The sequence below is a fragment of the Alexandromys fortis genome, unplaced genomic scaffold (assembly GCF_014885135.2).
Source record: "Alexandromys fortis isolate MF-2015 unplaced genomic scaffold, M_Fortis_MF-2015_v1.1 scaffold_202, whole genome shotgun sequence".
NCBI classification, from domain to species: domain Eukaryota; kingdom Metazoa; phylum Chordata; class Mammalia; order Rodentia; family Cricetidae; genus Alexandromys; species Alexandromys fortis.
Window position 1 is genome coordinate 734,862 of NW_026068077.1, and position 13,586 is coordinate 748,447.

At 37.4% G+C, this 13,586-nt stretch overlaps 1 pseudogene; it reads left to right on the forward strand.

Annotated features, from left to right (window-relative positions):
- The first annotated feature begins 346 nt into the window (after window positions 1-346).
- Window positions 347-13,102, forward strand: LOC126488311 (40S ribosomal protein S6-like; annotated as a pseudogene).
- The last annotated feature ends 484 nt before the right edge of the window (window positions 13,103-13,586 follow it).

Sequence of the window (13,586 nt, forward strand, 5' to 3'; positions counted from 1 at the left end):
AATGGTCTATGAAGCAAAATTAACTGTTTCTATACTTTATTGAAAACAGCAGTTCATGCAAACATAAGACTAGGGACAGAAAGTTGCATCACACCTCTGACTATCATACTCAGCATGTTGAGTTGTAATGACAGAAACTTCTAGCACAGGTCAGAGTGGAAAAGGGTTCAAAAAATTGTAAATAAAATAATATAAATTATAAACATTTTTTCCAATAACAGAATCCAGAAGGCAAAGCTCTTGAATTAAAGGGAAAATCTCTTCCTAGAACTCTACATCAAACAAATATACCATTTAAAACCAAAGGTGAACATTTCATGGCGCCTCCTAGGCAGGCTGTGCAAAGATGAAGCTGAATATCTCCTTCCCTGCAGCCAGCTGTCAGAAACGAAGTACATAAGCTTTGTATATTCTATGAGAAGTGCATGGCCACAGAAGCAGCTGCTGATGCTCTGGGTGAAGGAAGAGTGGAGGGGTTATATGGTCTGAATCAGTGGCAGCAATGACAAACAAGGTTTTCCCATGAAGCAAAGTGTCTTGATCCATGGCAGAGTGCCTCGCGTTGAATAAGGGGCATTCTTGCTATAGACCAAGGAGAACTAGAGAGAGGAGGGACAAGTCTGTCAGAGGATGCATTGTGGATGCCAATCCGAGTGTTCTCAACTTGCTTATTGTCAAAAGAAGGAGAGAAAGTTATTCCTGGACTGACAGTTACTAATGTGCCTCATCGATAGCGAATTAAAAGAGCTAGCAGAACCCAAAAGCTTTTAAATCTCTCTAAAGAAGATGATGTACACCAGTATGTTGTCAGAAAGCCTCTAAACAAAGAAGGTAAGAAGCCCAGGACCAAGGCACCCAAGATTCAGAGTCTTGTTACTCCACGTGTTCTGCAACACAAACGCCGGAATGTTTGCAATGAACAAAGAAAAACAAAGAGGAGTCTACAGATATGCGAAACTTTTGGCCAAGAGAATGAAGGAAGTCAAAGAAAAGCACCAGAAACAGACTGTCAAGAAGCTGTCCCTGCTGAGAACTTCTCCTTCTAAGTCTGAGTCCAGTCAAAAATATAAGTCTTTAAGGGTAACAAATAAATTATTAGACCTTGAAAGAAACCAAAGGTGAAATAGAGGCATTTTTCAGGCAACTTATAGTAAAGACAATTCATTTTTAGGAAATGTACATTATAAGAACTTAAAAACAAACCTCTTAATGACCAAAGTAAGATATCATATTAAAATTACAAATATCCAGAGTAGAATAATTCACTGAAGCTAGAATTACAAAATGGTAGGTAAATATCTTTAATAATTCCTAGGCAAAATAAAGGACCTTTCACAGCAAAAGTAATAACATTTCCAAGTAAACTGTAGGACGTGTGGGCATATAAAACATATTGCCACAGTAAAGATCAGCAGGAGCTCATTAGCTTCCTGACAATAACAGTGTGTGTCCTAGCCAATTAATGATAAACGCTGCATACTGGTCCATGCTTACAAGCACAGGTTCTGGTCCAAGATCTGCTGTCACATTACTTTAGGCTTGAGGTGAGGATTCACAGCACGGTGTATGTGTGTGACCTATCAAAACTGCTCATCTCATGACCAAAACACAAGAGAGTAAGGAGGGAGGAAGGAGAGAATAAAAGCTCTACAGCCACCTTCCCCAGTAACCAAAACCCCTCCCACTGCCACTCGCCTTTGGAATATTCCACCACTTCCTAATAGCATCACCTGCACCAAAACTTAGCACATGGACCTCTGAGGGGCCGCATGAAAGTTTCTCATAAAAGAAGTGTACCTGTTCAAGGCAAGTTGTGATAAGAACATGTATTACAATCCCTTAAGGGATCACTGAAGTGAAACACAAAGGGATTTAGGAAAGAAAAAGAAAAAAACAGAGTGCCTAACGTGAAATTCTAGAAAATACACAAGGAATACAACAAGGAAACAAAGCGTATATGAGCCAAGTATGTAAACAAGTAAGACAAATTCAGGCCAGTTATTATATATCCATGTGCGCGTGTATAATCAAAAATAATACGCGCACTCCAATTAAAAAATAGTGTCAATCAAGTCCCCCTCCCTCGTCAGCTTGATTTGATTGGGGGAGCGGGAGGGAAAGGGGAGGTGGTGGTGGGGAAAAGACAGAAATCTTTAATTAATTAATAAAGAAATAAATTAAAAAAAAGAAAAATAGTGTCAAATTGTTTTGAAAAACAATGAATTTTTTGTTGACATAAAAGGATGTACTTTAAATATAAAGACACAACATATCAAAAATAAAATGCTGTGAAGGACCACATGTTGCTAAAATCCCTTCCCTGGGGGAAACCAACAGTGTCTAACCTTCCCGCTAATTCCTAACAGCAAACTGATGTGAAATTCCACCAAAGTTAACTCTAGGGAGTCGAGGAATCTATTAGGCTAACTTACTGGGCAAAGATGACCTTAAAGCAGTGATCCTGGAAGGTCTACACCCAGCAGGAATGATACCTTCCTCCTGGTTCCTTCCCTACCTATGTCCTCCAGCCATTCTCCCAGGACCACTAGGCCACATGCAATTAGGACAGAATTGCGTACAACTGGTTGGGAGGGGTGGCTGGGTACCACAATGAGGATCCTATGACTCTCCAGCTAGTTCCTTCTGAGGGGAGTTAAACAGTCAACAGCCTCATCTGTGATCCTTTTGTATGAGCAGAACTTCTAACGGTGGTGGCAGTTTGATTCAGAAGATAGTCCTGAACTACACCATGTAAATAGGAAGCATACAAAATCTACTGTGATACCATAAAAACTAAACAAAGCCTACTCTAAGGTGCAGAATGTTAATAAAGAAAAGAATGCTGCTTAATAATAAAATAATCTCCCTACCCATGAAGACATTTTCTTCCTACATGTATATACATCAAATAACATAATATCATGACACCAAACAAAATTTTAAAAATCTAAAATTGAAAAAAAAATACATAAATCTGTTTGCAGAGGTGTTTACATTTTTAGTCCTACTAAAGACTACACCATGCATGCACTTAGTGATGAGGTCTACCAGGCTCTATAAGGGTATGAGACCCAAGCTTTCATACTTTCTTATTATGCAAATAAGATATCTCAACATTTAAAACAGACAGAATATAAAAATAAAAAGTATGGTTCCTATTCATGGCTTGCACAAGGGTGATGCTCTATATTGTAGAAGGTCTTTATTCGTCTGGTACAGAGATGGTCTCTAAAAGCTTTAACATCAAAAGAAAATTGACCTAATAAATCACCTCCCGGCTTTTCTCTTAGAACAAAGCTTGTTATTTTTCAGCAATCTCTAATTATAAAAGAATCACTATTATCTGTGTACGTGTGCACATGCAACACCTTTGAAGTCAGTATTCCCTTCCTTCTTTTCTCAAATCGAACATACAATCGCCACTGCTTTATTCTAGCATATTATTTCTTATTTTTAATTTGAATTAAATATATTTCAATCCCATTTATTTTATATGAACTTCAGTATCATCAAACTAATTATCAGAGGCAAATGGCTTAACATAAAATTAACCTTCTCAGCTCCCTTAAAGTAGTTATTATTTAAATTCACCAATTCTTTTCTTCATGTGTAATTACTTTTAGATGTGTGAATGGAGATAATTAATGATGAGTATGAAGTGATGAAATTGATTCATATGCTCTGCTTTTCAGTATCATTAACTGCTTCTCAGTATCCCTAGAGCCAGGAGGACCATTCTGCCTATCATGGTCTGGGAGGTGGCAACTCAACCATCCCAAATTGCGGCCATCTTCAAACACTTATTTCTGGACTTCTTTCCCCATTTTTGGGAACTTTTCCTGTGTTTCCTGGCTCCTTGAAGATGCAAAATCCGACCAGAAATACCCTGTGTGATAATGTACACATCACTCCCTGTCAAACAAGAGGGAAGCAGTCTTCCTGCGTACGGAACCCTGGTGATGCAGAAAACACAAGCACTCAGGGTTGAAGATTAAAGAATGCCTATGCTTCTATTCAAATTTCAACTATACTGAAGATTTGATGCCCAGATTTTTTTAAACATAACTACAGAGAGACCAAGTCAAGATGTATGAACTACAGAGGCTATCAGACCTAAATCGGAATTACAATTCCAAATGACCTATGTCAGTATATTGTAAAATAAGCCTTCCGACATTCCAAGGAAGACACGAGTTTTGCAGATAGTATCTGACTGAAAGACTAACAGGTGTCAGTGTCTAACTCTAAATAATAATTTGTTATGATTTCACCAACTGTTGAGCTGGCAAAAACAAAGATTAACATCTTTGCCTGTTTAGTCTTCTTTTAATACTCCCTCAGAACCTCTGAAATTGCCAGGCCCACAGTAAAACATGAAAAACATTCCAGTGAGAAAAAGAGTAGAAGGGAGGAGAATTGACACAATTATTTTCTTAGGTAATGACAAACAGAATGTGAAAACTTGAGAACAAACAGCTAAATCCAACATAAAGAAAACTGAGGTGGGGGGGTTATTTTGGTTTCTGGCATTTCTGAAAAGAAATGAAATATCTCATTTGCTAGCTCTGTTACCTGAAGCTTTGTTCATATAAAAATAAAGCTAATTATTTTGACTCAAATACAACATTATTTGATAAATAATGGAGAAATCTTCCCTTGTTCTCTCTAATTTAATTTCCTTATGCCCGTGGCTGAAGCAAGAATTCTGAGTTGGATAAAACTTGAGGCTGACCCACAATGACATTTTTCACTTTACCAAGGTGAGTCTCACCAAGAAAGATGTATTGGGCCTCAAGCTAGCAATTCAGAAACATAAAGAAGTTCTTTGACCAGTGTCCAGAAAATTTATTATTCTCAAATGATAGGTGATTTGAGAAGTCGTAAACCCAGTTTATCCCACATAATTCCAAAGAAAAAAAAAAGAAAGGAGAGAGAGAGAGAGAGAGAGAGAGAGAGAGAGAGAGAGAGAGCGAGCCCAAAGGGGATATTAGTCATGATAAAAGACATGAAACTTCCTCACACAGCCAAATTAACAATCTCACAACTGAATTAAACCACATTATAATTAATTAATTGGTACAAGCTAAATTTGCATGTAGGATTGCTCTAGATAAATTGACCCGGAAATTTTAAAGAGGGAGCTAGCAACTACATCATCCTTGAAAAATCTGTTATAAGTCTTCACGCCTCCAATCTACATGTATCCCCCATAAAGTAATCTTGAGTCATCAGAAGTATCAGAGAAATATGTGTTCCCTAAAAATTATTAGTAGTATTGCTCCTATATTTTGAGTGAAAGGGTTCTTGACTTTAATCATCTGATAAATAAGTTCATCTAGCTTGAATTCATCCTATTGTGATCTACCTGGTTTTATTTGTTCTTGTTTGCTTGTTTTCTGCTTGGCACACTAAAACTAGATGGTTTTTCTGTTATATATAACTGAATAACCATGCATCTGCTCTGAGATATCTAAGGAATTCCATAATCAATTAACTTATAAAAGCTAAAGCACTCAATTTAGGCTGAGCTATCTAAATCCCCAAATCTATTTTTGCCCATTCTTTAACCAAGAATGTCCATGATCTTCAACAAATAGATTTCTAGGGGAGAAATGGCATGGCTTAAGTGTTTCGTTCCTTCTCAGAGTAATAAACCAAAAACTCCTTTGCCCAGAGGTGGGATCTGAAACAAAAATGGAGACTTTGTTGGCTGGAAACATTCATATCTTATCTCTTATACCACCTCATTTCAAATTTGAAAACTAAAAGATTGTTTAGTGTCAAACAATCTGGTAACAAAATATAAAGTTCTGCAAATAAAATTCCAAAATTTATGATGGTATCCTCTTTGATTAAGAGTTTAGTATATATTACAGAATCCCAAGAAAGCTTCTTATTTATGAATAAAAATGTAAATAAACATGAGGATTGAATGTAGGCAATGCAGTTTGAAAGTAAAATTTTTTTATGGAAAATGCTGAATCTCACTAAGTTATTGTCCTCCAAACGTGACAATATTTATAGCACTACTGATGTTTTACAAATAATAAAAATGACCTTAAAAGACACTGCACTAAAACTTACATTAATGTAAAGTTATTGGTGAACAGCAAAGTGCAAATCAGTTAAGAAGTGTAGCAATGGACCATGATCCCAATAACATCGGAAAGTCAAATACTTCCTCCACTGTATAGGTAGTTTTAGAAATATCTGTGTTTTTCAGAGAAAGATACCGTATATTCTCTGCAGGTAGTTGTGAGTTATCGCCACAGGAAAGCATAAATTCAAGAAAAGTTAGGAAGGTAGGAAGCAAGAACTATAAATCTGAACTTCTTGACAACTAAGGTTGAATTCTCAGCAGTTGTATTTCATAAATAGTCTTTGAAAGGAAAGGGCTTTAATTATATTTATTAAGTACTTTAAAGTATTGCAATAGTAGTTTAACTTCCATGTAGCGAATGACTTAACCAAAAAAAAACATAAAATAAAAGAGACAATAGAAATATCAATCAAAAAAACAAGATTTTTGTGTATATCTGCATGTCTGTGTTATTTTCTCATAAATATGAATACACTGTGAAACAGATATCCTCTTACTATGCAAGCAAAAGACCTGTCATGGCTTATTTTACTTGATCTGATATGATCAACATAAAAGCTTCTGAACAAAAATGATTAAATAACTACCACTTATGGAATCTTATTCAGTCATAAAAAATAAAATTGTTACCTTCAAGAAGGTGAATACTACTAGAAACCATAGTATTAGGTGAAATAAGTCAGATTCACAAGAATAACTAAGAAAAGACTTCTGTCATTTATAAATCCTAGGATATAGGGGCAGGTTTGACAGGAGGAAACTGTGAGCAAGTCCCCAACTAAATGCTTTCTACTATAAGCTGCATTATCATGGCGTCTCTTCTGAGGAACAGAAGACTGACTGGGACCTTTGTCTTCAGCGGTCTTTTCATGTCACCAGATGCCTAGCAGCGTTGACCACAGAACTCATACACACCATGGACTCACCACAACCCCATCTCACTTCTGTGGATCATCGATCCATCTTTTCTCCAAATCCATTAGTCCCTCTACATTCATAATTCTTCACTCTCACATCATTTAAATTATATCACACATCACTTTGAGGTTATTCTGGCCATTTTGATCCTCTGCTATTTCATTGCATTCTTGTAGAAAGAGCTCAGCCATAAATGAACACAAGCATCCATTTTACCCCCACCTAGACCCAAGCACCTGAATGTTCAAGTGGATTGATTCCTTCATAACCCCATGACTGTCAGATTCATTGCCAATATCCACTACATCTGTGATTCCTATCATGTTTCCCTGTTTAGAAATGTCTTTGCTGATCTCATATCTGGAAACATTCTTTCCTCAAATTACCCCTTTGCTTCTAACTCCTGCTGTGTAAAGAAATTAGACATTGTCAAAGAGGGACTCGTTGCTCTAACAGCAATATGTGATCTATCTATAACTATCTTATCACTATCGTTCTCTCCAGCCCCCACCTATGTTCCAATTTGAAATTACTGCCATCTCGACTTTGATCCCATCCCCTATATTCTTTAGAAACGTCACGTAATAATTCCTTGTATCCTTTATATACACACACATTTACTCAATGTTTAAAATTCCCTCAGTGGTTTTAAACTACTTTAAAAATCACTACTTTTTAAAAACTAAAACTCACTTGGACTATCACTGTTTTCTCTTTAACTCTAACGCTTATCTTTGTGTTCAACTTCCAAGGCAAATTCCCAAAATAATAGTAAATAAGTCCTCAGTTTCTTTGCCTTCTACTTGCCTCTTAACCTTCCTGAATCTAACTTCTGTTCCCATTACACCACTGAAACATCTCACAAATGTCATGTATTTTCTTAGTTTCTAGGCTTTTAAGCAACACTGAACTTTCTTCTTGTTTAAATGTTCTTCCTTTTGGAAATATAACCCATTTTTTTCTTCTTTCCATCTCTTCCCTCCTTCTGACCATAAAATATCAGTGATCCCCAAGAGTGGTTCCCAATTTTCCTCTGCTCTTTATCTGTTCGCTGTCATCTAATCTTTCTGTACTTCCATAAGCCTTCCATTTTCATCCTGTTTTTAATATCACTTAGTTACATAGGGCATCACTTTGAGGTGCCTACCCTTAATTACTCCATCTATGTGTGCAAGTAATCAACTATTTTCTTTCTCCATGACCACCAGAACTTCTCATTAAGTTTTATACTATACCTCTGACTGCCAACTAAATATTTATGCTTGAGCAGCTCAAAAGCATGTCACACTCAACATCTTAAGTTTGTAGTCTATTCTCAATAATTTTTGTTGAATAACTATACCAAATTATAACAATATCTATGAAAAGCAACTAAATTTAGAAGAGAGATAGCACATAACAAAACTCAACTGCTAAGCTGCAGATTTTTGAGCACGGAAGAAAGGCTACAAAATAGGTCTAAACTTGATGAGCAGGCTGAAGGATAACATATGCATTCTATATCTGGATTAATAATTACCCAAGCATAAGTCAACTAATAGAGAAAATTATGGGAACAGAAATAGGAAGATACATATGATTAATTGGGTTGTTTAGAAGCATGTATACTTAAGCAAATGATTTGAGAGGCAGCATTTGATTTTGCCTTATGCCCATGCTTCTGTCTCTTAACCATGGTCATGTTACATAGAAATATTCTGGGAAACTTGTGTGTTTAAATATAATAATTTACAACTGTCTCTTCCTGCTGCTTGAGTATCTAGATGTGGAACTCTCAGCTGCTCTCCAGCACCATGTCTGCTTGCACACCACCATGCTTCCCACCATGATGATGATGGACAAAACCTCAGAAACTATATTACATAAATACTTCAAATTATTCCATCCTTAGTACCAGGAGTACTATTGGAAGAGAAGAGTGACCTCTGCTGGAGCAGGCCTGAAGCAATGACCTCCACAGGAGCAGGTACAAGGGAGCCACCACTCAGAGAGCAGGCCTGAGCCAGAGACCTCTGTGGGACTGGTCCAAAGCCAGGGACATCCGTGGAAGCAGGCCCAAGTCAGGGACATCTATGGGAACAAGCCTGAGACAGCAGTCTCCACAAGAGCAGGTGCAAGGGAACTACTGCCGAGAGAGCAGACCCAAGCCATAGACCTCTGTGGGAAGAGGCCTGAGCAGGTCTGAGTCAGTTACCTCAGCTGAAACAGGTCCAAGGAAGCAACATCCACAGGAACAGGCTTGAGCCAATGACCTCTATGGAGCAGACTGAAAGCAATGACCTCCACAGGAGCAGATACAAGGGAGATACCTCAGAGGGAGCAGATCCAAGCCAGAGACCTCTGCAGGACGAGCATGAATTAGCAACCTCTGAGGTAGCAGGCCTGAGCCAGCAATCTCTGCCACAATAGGCCCAAGGCAGCAATCTCACAAGGACATTACTAAGAAAGAAAATACAGACCAATCTCACTCATGAACATTGATGCAAAAATATTCAGTAAAATACTGGTAAACTGAATCCAAGAACACATCATTAAGAACACATCATAAAAATCATCCACCATGATCAAGTCTGCTTCATCCCAAACATGCAGGGATGGTTCAGCATACAAAAATCTGTCAATGAGATCCACCATATAAACAAACTGAAAAAAAAACATGATCATCTCATTAGATGCTGAGTAAGCCTTCAACAAAATACAACGTCCATTCATGATAAAGGTCTTAGAGAGAGCAGGGATACAAGAAACATACCTGAACATAATAAAGGCAATATACATCAAGCCAACAGCCAAAATCAAATTAAATGTAGAGAAACTCAAAACAATCCCACTGAAATCAGGAACAAGACAAGGTTGTCCCCTCACTCCATATCTATTCAATATAGTTCTTGAGGTCCTAGCTAGAGCAATACAACAACAAAAGGAGATCAAGGGGATACAAATCAGAAAAGAAGTCAAACACTCACTATTTGTTGATGACGTGATAGTTTACATAAGCAACCCCAAAAATTCTACCAAGGAACTTCTGCAACTCATAAACACATTCAGTAATGTAGCAGGATACAGGATTAACTCAAAAAAATCAGTAGCCCTCCTTTACACAGATGATAAATGGACCGAAAAAGAAATCAGAGAAACATCACCCTTCTCAGTAGCCACTAATAGCATAAAATATCTTGGAGTAACTCTAACCAAACAAGTGAAAGACCTGTAGGACAAGAACTTTAAATTATTGAATAAAGGAATTGAAGAAGACACCAGAAAATGGAAAGATATCCCATGATTTGGGGTAGATAGAATTAAAAAGAAAAAAATGGCAATCTTACCCAAAGCAATCTACACATTCAATGCAATGCCCAGCAAAATTCTTCACAGACCTTGAGAGAACAATAATCAACTTCATATGGAAAAGCAAATAAGCCAGGATAGCCAAAACAATCCTATACAATAAAGTAGTTTCTGAAGGCATCACAATCCCTGACTTCAAACTCTAGAAAAAAAAAGCATCACTATTCTTACCTAAAAATATATATATACAAATATAATAACTTACAAATTCAGAATTTATTATAATATTGTCAAGTTTACCTTGAAAATTTCTAGGAAATTTTGTATTGACTAACAAGTTTTCAGCAGGGGGCCGTGAATCAAACAAAAAATATAGGTCAATTATAATCATCTCAATTTTAAGAACAATTAACTGATAATAAAAACAATAGCGGTGACAAAAAACAATACTGATATCTGAACCTAAAAAGAGAGTGAGCCTGGATGGAGGAAATAAGAGTGTTCAGCTACATATGTAGATTTACTATTTTCCATTTGTTGGCAATCTGGAACGAGTATACAGTTAATTCCAATCAACTAGTCACAGCCTCTCATAAGCCAATGAAAATCAGGTTTCATAGCTTTCCATACTTTTTTTTTAAATTAACATAGATTCCTCCTTCCTCTTTCCTTTGTTCTAGTATTTGTTGAAGGTAGACAGTTGGATTTGTGGCCATGAAAAAGTTCCAGAGAAGATACCATTCAGGCTAGAATCAAGAGGGTTTTTTTTCCCTAGACATCAAAAGTGATCAAACGTGAATACTTTGAGCATACTAAAAATGAAATTCTTCATTGTCTAAGAGGGAAGATTCAAATATGGAAATAAATTCTTGAGTGGTGGGTTGAAATTGGAAGTTTAAGAGTGAACTCATAGTTTGTAGCATAAATTATATATATATATATATATATATACATGTGTATACATATTTTGCTATGGACTTACCTTTTAAATTAATCTTCCCCTCTATCTCCTCTCTATTAATCTTTTCCCTCCCTCTTTCCCTCCCTCCCTCTCCCTCTCTCTCTCTCTCTCTCTCTCTCTCTCTCTCTCTCTCTCACACACACACACACACACACACACACACAACACACACACACAACACATCAGAAAACTTGGAGGGCTTGTTAAAGTAAAGATTAGTGTGTTTCCATCCCATCTTGGTTTCTGACTCCCTGAGCCTGTAACGAGCACAAGCATGGGTACCTGTGCTAAGTTTCCAGCTGGTAATGAAAGTGCTGATGCTGAAAGAACACAAACCACGGAATCTCCAACTCTGTCTACCAAGAGGAAACGACATGATAGCACACCAGTAATAACGAGCATTTCTAGAACCCTTGCATTGGGGTTTTGAAACTATTCAACTTGCAGAAGAAAGCCTTGAAGACATGGCTAACGTGGTCTCGAAAAAGGGAAAGGGGGACTGAAACATACTTTGGTGGATGAGAGCAAAGAAATGCTCTAGGAATCTTGGAACATGTCTACAAGGACACAAGCATCAGCTTCAAGGAGATTCTGTTGGACAAAGCAACTCAGCATCAAAGTAAGAAATGAGAATAACTGACTGCAAACTAGGAATCCATAAATATACAACAATACAGTTCTAGTGTACAGTGGAATCTAACCTATGTCACTAACTTGTTAACATATAATGTTCTTTTCAATGAACTTTATGGCAGCGAAATGTAGAGGGTTCCTTCCCAACTGAATGACACAAGTCAACATCCTTACAAAAGTGACACTGTAGCTATTGGAATGCTGCACCATGCAACTACTTAAGACAACATGTCAAACAATTTAAAAATGTTTCCTACAAATGCACACCCCAGATGAACCCATATCAAAGGGCTCTCTGCCACAGTGCTGATATACAGACTTCAAAAACGGTCAGGATTGTGGCAGCTAAGACAGAAGTGCCGTTCTGAATTGAGGAAAACTAAAACAGCAACGTAACTAAATGAAATGTACAGATGTGGTCTGAATCCAGGACATCAACAGAACAACCAGGCTCTATGTGTCGGGTTACACAGGTGCATGGCTGTAGCCGTTGATTTGGACCATGCACTGATGGATAACATAAAATGCACATTGTAGTCAATAGTCTCCAGTGTGTTTAAGAGAAACCGGCCGTGTATCTAAAACTTCCCACTCAAATTGTTCAGGGAGAAAGAGAGTAATAATGTATTTATCTTGTATATATCTGTTTGCAGAATAAAATAAAAGAAAGCAAATATAAAAAAGGGCAATGTTTGAGAGTCTGGAAAGGTGTATACCTATTTGAAATTTCTGTGATTTGAAAGTGTATCAAAAATTAAAACACGGCACAAGAATAATACAAATAGAAATATCAACCTTTAGTTGAAGCCAAAATGGACAGTACTGTTCTTGACCGGACTTTATTAAAAACCACATTGAGGGACACAACAGACTTAATGTAAGACCTTGACATTTCACAGAAAGTGTGGGTTTGAAGCAGGATCCTGATGGAAAATGTGTTTCTTTTCATCATAGCCTGGTACCTTCAAACTCACATTTCTTTTCAGGCAGGGCAGTAATGGTGTTGTTGTCATTAACATTTAAGTGCTTATGCTTTCCAACTGTGAGCCGTAATTCGGAAGAATTTCGCTTTCACACTCTCTCCCACTTCTTAACAGCTTCGTTCTGTAACAGAACATGAAACGTGTAACATACAGATGCAGAAGTCACTCCGGCTGCAGTCAGAGGACGCACCTAATCGGCCCTCGTGTGGCCCCTCTTAAAACCGAGGTTTTTCTCTCCCTCTGAGCAGAAATAAATATGTTTCTGAAAAACAGCTGAAAATGTCCATATTGCTCATTCCTGTATGTCTTCAGGATTTGCCAGCAGTCCCTCATAATAATGTAGACAAATTTTCTCATTCCGCTTGCCAAAACACAGGTTCATTATGATTTGCAATGTGGCGACTTTCATCCAAATATAATTTTGCAGCCTCACCCAACCGTAAATCTCTTAGCACTAAACAGAAATAAAGTCATTATCTGGAGAGGCAGCACTTAAATAGAGAAGCTAACGGATAGGGTCACAGATGCGATTGACTTGAATGTCCCTTGGATCTGTCTCTGAGGTCCCCGCCCTCCCTTTTTGTGCATTCATGTCTATAAAGTACATGTCTATAAATTTCTCATCCTAGCATGTATTCAGTCATACAATGCACAGATGTGTAGTTACAGTGTGCTCCGTGTGACTTTGATGATTGTGCTTCTT